The sequence below is a fragment of the Oryx dammah genome, unplaced genomic scaffold (assembly GCF_014754425.2).
Source record: "Oryx dammah isolate SB20612 unplaced genomic scaffold, SCBI_Odam_1.1 HiC_scaffold_21, whole genome shotgun sequence".
NCBI classification, from domain to species: domain Eukaryota; kingdom Metazoa; phylum Chordata; class Mammalia; order Artiodactyla; family Bovidae; genus Oryx; species Oryx dammah.
The window spans coordinates 25458515-25464828 of NW_024070205.1; the positions used below are offsets into that span (position 1 = coordinate 25458515).

Consider the following 6314-nt stretch of genomic DNA (forward strand, 5'->3'; position numbering starts at 1 on the left):
GTGTGTGTGTGAGCGTGCGCATGGTGAATGGGTATAAAATATATTTCTCACTGTGAGTCAGTCAAAACCATTCATAAATGTTCAGCTAAACAATCTCCTAGTCCTCTTCCATGTGTACTACACAATACAATAAATTGCAATCTTAGTTACATATGTAATCTCAACATCAAAATTTGCATGTCTCTTCAAAAATGAGAGATGCCTACTGGTATCACCAGAAGGCAAATTACAGGAAGTGAAAATCTGGCTTAGGAAGTATTAGCAAAAGATCAAGGTTTTCAGCCTTTGTTCAGTTCCAACCGAGGACTACAACATCCTCCTACTAGTTGCAATGGCTCATTTAGCAAAGGGTTAGGGGAGACAGCAGGAAAGGAAAAGGAAACCTATAGTATGAAAAAAGGTCCATGTAATTGTGAATATGTGCCCTTCACCCACCCAAGAACCTTGTTGTTTTTGTTCAGTCGCTCAGTCCTGTCCAACTCTTTGCAATCCATGGACTGTAGCCTGCCAGGCCCCTCAGTCCATGGGGTTTCCCAGGCAAGAATATTGGAATGGGTAACCATTTCCTTCTCCAGGGGATCTTCTCTACCCAGGGATTTAACCCCCATTTCCTACACTGCAGGCAGATTCTTTACTACTGAGCCACCAGGGAAGCCCTTGCTTAGAACCTGGGTACAAAGAAAACCAGAGCTATAAAAAGGTGAATTTCCATCCCTGATGTTTCCCTGTTAAATTCTCCAGCACAAGCCTGCATCCCTCAATAGACTTCCATTACTGAGAATCCCCTACTACTAAAATTAAGTTTTTGCCAGGGACTAGAGACATGTACTTGTTGAATTTAGAATAGGCAAGGGGAAAAATAGCACAGCAAACAGTTGTTAGACTTGATATTCTGGGAAAATCAGGCTTTTATTGAAAAACATACTTTCTTATTTTCTTCTTACTTAAGCTTACTAAACTGGGTGAGAAGTAAAGTTTATTGAATATATTTTGGGCTGTACTATGTCTATCACAACACAGTCTGTAACCAGATTTTTCCTGAGTGTTTATAAAGAATTGTGTTTTCTATTTTTAAGGTTATTTAGAAAACAAGGAAGCTCAGAATTTCAAGCAGGCTAATAATGTTAGCTCAAATCTAACTCCAAATCAACTGAATATATGCACAGAAGTTTCCCAGGAAAATCCCAAAAATTACACCAAAAAAATACAAAAGATGAAAAAAAGAAGTCAGCATGGACACAAACTGGCAATACTCAATTGTAGTATCCTATCTGTTGCATGAGTACAATATGGAAAGTAAATGAAGTATGAAAAAGAGAATGTTGAGATACAAGTTCTGCTTAATTCCATTAACTATTCCTTATTAGGGTCCGCTGGTAGGTACTTCTACCCAATTTCAAATATTGACCATCAAGTGAAAAGTATTCAGTTCAGTCACTCAGTCATGTCCGATTCTTTGAAAAGCCAAGAGTCAAGTCAAGCAATGTCTTTCTTCATGGTCACAATATTAAACCTTGCCTTAAAAACTGAGTGTTTTACCATACTCAGGCTCTAGTCAATATTTTCTTTGCCTCCACTATCTGTGGTGCCAAATGTTCATAAGACCATCTCTATAAGAGGCTGTACCAGAGGCTGGAATAGCCTGGGGCTACTGGTCATGCTCAGGTCCACTGGCTGACCTATGTATAGAAAGTAAGCGCTATACCTTGGTTTCCCTGGTGGCTCAGCAGTGAACATCCACCTGTAATGTAGGAAACATGGGTTCAATCCCTGGGTCAGGGAGATTCCTTGAAGGAGGAAATGGCAACCCACTCCAGTATTCTTGTCTGGGAAATCCCATGGACAGGGAAGTCTAGAGGGCTATAGTCCGTAGGATGGCAAAGAACGAGACACAACTGAGCAACTGAATACACATAAACACACATACAAGAGCTATACACATGTAGCAACTCATTAAAACTTGTGAGACACAGCAAAAAGAAAACTCTGTGCCTGGGAATCCCTTAGCCTACAGTATCTCCATCCTCCAAACATCCTCTATTCAGCCATTAAGACCCCACACCACTTCAAGACAACAACAGGCTAGAATTCAGACCAATTTCTACACCATCAAAACAAGAAAGTTTTGCTACTTAGCTACTACTCTCTTCAAAGCTAATTTCTCAAAGCCTTGTTAGCTCCCACTCACAATATTTTAACTTGGCACAAGAGAACTCCTTCTTGTGATTACTCCAAAAGAACGGATAAAAGGACTTTGAGCTTCAATGCTGTATCATCTGAGTTCAAATAAATATACACTAACTGAACGAGCTCAACTTTGGGTTAAGGCAAAGAAAATTTTAAGTTTTTAGAAATCACAAATTTAGAACTGGTGAGCTGATAAAACAGAAACTGTTTCACATACCCAATAAAATTCTGTTACTCAAGTTTTAAAACACCATAATAACCACTAAGGTGAAAAGAAAATTATCTGAATTATGAAACAATTAGCAAGGACTCAAAAATTCACAGAACATTGCAACTATAATATATAAAAATCACGATCAAATAACTCAGGTCAAAAAAAAAAGTCACACATTTACACCTTTTATGCCTTTTATGTCGGTTGGTATATTCACTATGTCCCAATAGTACTAGGACCTACTACTTTGTTTCCAGCTTCCTAGAATATCATGTAGGCTATGTAATACATTCACATATAAAGACTGCCCAGCTACATCACTTCTCCCCAGATGACCTGTCAATACAAAATATCAGGGCACACTTTGACCTGATTGAAGACTCCAGTCTCAGTCTCAACTAACTCCCCAACCAAACAAGCATTTAATACAATTTGAAGATAACGTATACATTAAATTCACCTGGTCTTTCTCCTTTGTAGTTTCATTGTCAGTTTCACATGGGACTCTGTTGAGATAATGAATCACAGGCCAGTTTTCCAATACTGGTAACTTGTGGACCAGTATTTTCCATGGGCAAAAATCCACTTCCAATTTTACCACAAGCAAACTTCATGTTAGTATCTTCTGCCATCATTCTACAAATGGGCAGATATTCTACAGAAGTGCAGCAGAAGCCACACATAAACACTATTATGAGAAAAGTCAGGTTTCCGTAATACAGTGTTTTCAGAATTATAAAAAGCAACTATCTCCCCAGCACACGCAAGAAAATTTAAATGTATTTTTTAAAATCCCTAAACCTTCCAGCACCAGAACTGCAGACCTTGAAATCAAGTTTCCAGTCAGCTTTGAAATCTATCAGGCAAGTGAAAGCTGTCCTTACCATCAGCAAAATGAGGTGGGCATTTCTCGTCACTTACATGAAACTCTCAATTCTACAAGTGACCACGTAAATTTCGGTACGTTTTCTAAACTGATCCCATCTAAGAAGTACAGGGACAATACACAAGCACCTGGACACACTGCCCTGGGATCAGAAACAATCCTATCGGTCCAGTTCCCTAGCACCCGAACACCTCCCCGCTGGCCAGTGGCCCCTTTCCACATGCTGACGCACTGCCCAGCCCTGCACCGCTGGCGACCAGTGCAAAGTACTAGCCCAGTCTCAGAAACTTTGACTCAGTTATCAGGACACTGAACACCCACGACCTGGAAGAGGGATGTTTGGCATGGTCAGGCGGTCAACTTTGAAGCGGGGCATTCCGTACAGGTAGAGATCTGCCCAGCACGCAGCCCATCCCAGCCAGCAAAACCACAAGCATCAACAGCAGAAGCGGAGCAAAGTGCCTGGCGGAGACAGGGGGAGCGCGAGGGCGAGACGCGGTCACGAACAGATGCCTGAACGTGGGTAAGAAAATACTCTCACCACACGCCCACCCCCACCCCCGGACGTGGGGCTGCTGGGACAGCGATCCCGGCAGCAGCCGGCGGCAGTGTCAGGAGGGCACATCTGGAGGCAAGCGCCCAAGTCACCACCCCCGCCCTCAGGTGAGGGGCGCCGACCCCGCCCGCCCGCCGACCCGCCCGGGCCGCGAGGAGCGGCCGCCCGGGAGAACCACCGATGTCCGCGGAACCACCGACAGTCCCGAGCCTTCCTCCTGCGGTCCTCTCGCATCCCGTCCCGGCCCGGCCCCCACAGCTACCCTCCCCAGGCGCAGCCTCGGCGCCAACACCCCCAGCCCAGCCCGCGGCCCCGGGCCGCCGGTGCGCCCGTCGGCCCCTACGAGGCCGCCCTCGCCTCACCTCCTCTCGTCTCCGCGGGAAGGGCCGGAACAACTCTGCCAGGCGCCCGCGTAGCACCCGCCGCCCAGCGTTCTGCGGCCCGGCCCGTCCCGTTCACTCTGCCGCCGCCGAAGCCCTGGGAGGGCGGAGGGAACAGGGCGGAGGGAGCTGAGAGAGGAGGGGAGGAGGATCGCCCGGCAGGAAGAGGCGAGGGAGGGGGCGGGTCGGGGAGGAGGAGGCGGTGGTGGTGGTGATGACGTGTCGGGAGCGCGCACGTCCGGGCCCCTCGGCGCAGCGTGCGCGCTCCTGACGGCGGAGGCGCCTTCTCTGCCCTGAGCGGCGGGCGCGCACGCGCGTACACGTCCCCGCCTGGCGGTGTTTGGGTTAACGTCGGTGAGTGAAGACCTGGCCCGCCTAGGCTGTGAAGAGTAGAGACCCGGGAAGGGGCTAGAGACGCTCGCGTAGCTTCAGAACTTCCCAGAGCTTAACCATGCCGGGAGCCCAGCCGCGCGGGTTCGCTAGGGCGACCCCGATCTCCGAGCGAGTTGGGTTGAAGCGTTGCCCAGCGATTACTGATCTCTTAGATAATTCTTACTTTGGGGCGATTGTGCTCTTGCTCATAAACCTGGTTTACGTATATTGTCATTCTTAGTGCCCAGTACTCCTCAGGGAAGTCACCTTAAAGAATTCTAACTTCTCTCGTCAGTTACTCTTTTCTGTGCCTCTTTCAAGGTGTCTTGTGGGCTTACAAAGTTTCCTTCTGTAGGACTCAGGAGAGATTGAAGAAAATAACCAGTGGGGATTAAGCAGGAAGCACTATTATGTGTTTATGAAGAAAACTTACCCTCATTTGCACCTTTTTATCCTGTGGGGTAATAAAGTTGGGGGTACAAACTAGCAGAGTTAAAAAATAAGCCAACTCTTTCATCGGCTAATACTGTACGGATCCTTAAACTGTGGATATCCTTCTTCATAGATCTTAGAGGAAAAAAAAAAATGACCAGGAATTTTTTTGAATTTCCTTAGCACTTTGTTTCTAAAGGTTTGTGGCACCGAATATATTCGCCTCATCTGGGTAAATTTGTGTGACACTTTAGCCCACTAAAGAATCTTTTGAGGCTCTGCTTCATTTTTATCTTCCACCGTGCCTAGCAGAGCGTCTGACTTGAGAAAGTACTCCATAAATGTTACTGTATAAATAAGTGAAGACATTGCAGGAGGAATTAGATGTGTCCAATGATTTCCACTCTAAAGTGACTTCTTTAGTTTAAAATTCTCTCTCCTACTTAAATTCTTCGGCACTCATTTCCCCACCTAGATCCAAAAGCTACCTTGAGAAATCCCTAATTTAAATGTCTATAGATGCTCAGGGGTTCCCTGATAGCTCGGTAAAGAATCTACCTGCAATGCAGGAGACTCTGGTTCAATTCCTGGGTCAGGAAGATCCCTTGAAGAAGGGAAAGGCTACCCACTCCAGTATTCTGGCCTGGAGAATTCCATATATGGTATAGTGGACTATACGCTGTATAGTCCATGGGGTTGCAAAGAGTCGAACAGGACTGAGGGACAGGACTAAGGGACTTTCACTTTCATAGATGCTGGGACAGACTGAGTATTACATTTGTTTAATATTTCCCCTAGGTGCTGGGCTTCTTCCTAGGAAATCCTTTAACCTCTGTATCCCAAGAGACTACCTAACTCTGAGCCTGACCCAGTAAATGCTGAACTTTTGGTATTTAATAAGGTTAAGGTCAGAATAACTCAGATCATCTGTATCTATTAATAAAGAAGCCAACAAGTATGTACTGAGCCTCTACTAAATAAAATATTAGTAAACTTACACTGGGCACAAGGATGTCAACAGATGAAAATGACATGGTTTCTGCTTTCTGATATCTGCTAACTGGAAAAAAGCTTTCTGACAAAAAGGGCAACACCATGACAATTATCTGCACTCACTAAGAAACAGACCCCCCAAAAAAGGAACTAAAAGTTTTAAATCATAAGTTCAAAAGAAGTCTCAGTTCAGCTCAGTTCAGTCGCTCAGTCGTGTCCAACTCTTTGCAACCCCATGAATCACAGCACGCCAGGCCTCCCTGTCCATCACCAACTCCCAGAGTTCACTCAAAC

At 45.5% G+C, this 6314-nt stretch overlaps 1 protein-coding gene across 2 annotated transcripts in view; it reads right to left on the reverse strand.

Moving 5' to 3' along the window:
* The window catches only part of RABGAP1L (RAB GTPase activating protein 1 like), a 722977-nt gene extending 718567 nt beyond the window's left edge, over positions 1-4410 (reverse strand). The window contains exon 1 of one of the 2 annotated variants that reach the window (XM_040263944.1): positions 4206-4410. The gene's annotated coding sequence lies outside the window, so the exon portion shown is untranslated. The remainder of the gene's footprint in view (positions 1-4205) is intronic. The other variant, XM_040263947.1, reaches the window with a different exon arrangement.
* Positions 4411-6314: the final 1904 nt, after the last annotated feature.